The sequence below is a fragment of the Macadamia integrifolia genome, chromosome 4 (assembly GCF_013358625.1).
Source record: "Macadamia integrifolia cultivar HAES 741 chromosome 4, SCU_Mint_v3, whole genome shotgun sequence".
NCBI lineage: Eukaryota > Viridiplantae > Streptophyta > Magnoliopsida > Proteales > Proteaceae > Macadamia > Macadamia integrifolia.
Window position 1 is genome coordinate 28,728,090 of NC_056560.1, and position 1,273 is coordinate 28,729,362.

Consider the following 1,273-nt stretch of genomic DNA (forward strand, 5'->3'; position numbering starts at 1 on the left):
AATGACTAATTACATTAACTAAGTTACTTTAATTACTCTAAATTAGTACTACACTAATGCAAGTGAATGTTGGAGTATAAAAGATAGATAGTAGGAAAACCCAAATCCCCAATACGCACCTAATGCTACGAGCCGGTTTGAGGGGTCAGCCACGCCCATCATAAACTAAACACGCCCTAAACTACGTCCCATATATTATTAAGAGAGAAAAGAAAACAGAAATAGAAAATCATTTGATTTTAGGACCCAAAATTAGGGAAATTTGAGATCCCTGGAAAGCTTTTAGAAAACAAAAGAAAACAAGAAAAAATGGACAACTTATCAAAATCATTTAATCCACAATGAACAATTAAGACTATAATGAAGAAAAACAAAAAAATGCAGAAGGATTGTTCTGCATTTTTCGGTTTAGAAAAGCAGAGGAGCGAGGAGACAAAAGAAAAAAAGGAGAAAGGGCTTCGGCCGAGATGAGGAAAATCGAGGGGGGGAAGGATTTTCTCCTAATAAGCTGAGGAGCATGCTTTTAGGTATTGAGAAGGAGAGGTGCAGGTACGGTTGCAGCAGACTTTGGAGGAAGGAAGATGAGAAGAAGGAGAAGAAAAGAAGAAGGAGGTGCAGGTTCGGTTGCTGCCAGTTACAGCGGCAAGGAAGGAAAAGAGAAAGAAAAAGAAGAAGAAGAAGAAGAAGAAAAGAAGGGGAAGTTGAGTGTTCGGTTGTTGCCGGTTGGGTGTTGCAACAGCAGGGAAGGAAAAGAGAAAGAAAAGAAGAGAAGAAGAAGAAGAAAAGAAGAAAGAGGGGGGTTCGGTTGCTGCCAGTTACAGCAGCAGGGAACGAAAAGAGAAGAAGAGAAGAAGAAGAAAAAGAGAAGGAGGAGAAGCAGGTTCGGTTGTTGCCGGTTAGGGGTCGCAGCAGTAGGGAAGGAAAAGAGAAAGAAAAGAAGAGAAGAAGAAGAAGAAAAGAAGAAAGAGGGGGGTTCGGTTGCTGCCAGTTACAGCAGCAGGGAAGGAAAAGAGAAGAAGAGAAGAAGAAGAAGAAAAAGAGGAGGAGAAGCAGGTTCGGTTGCTGTCGGTTAGGGGTTGCAGCAGCAGGGAAGGAAAAGAGAAGAAGAGAAGAAGAAGAAGAAAAAGAGAAGAAGAGAAGAAGAAGAAGAAGAAGAAGAAGGAGGAGGAGGAGTTAGTGCGGCTGCGGTTCTGCTATAGGGAAAAGAAGAAATAAAGGAAGAAAAGATGGGGAAGAAATTAGGGCTTGAGATCCTAATCTAAGGGTCTAGATC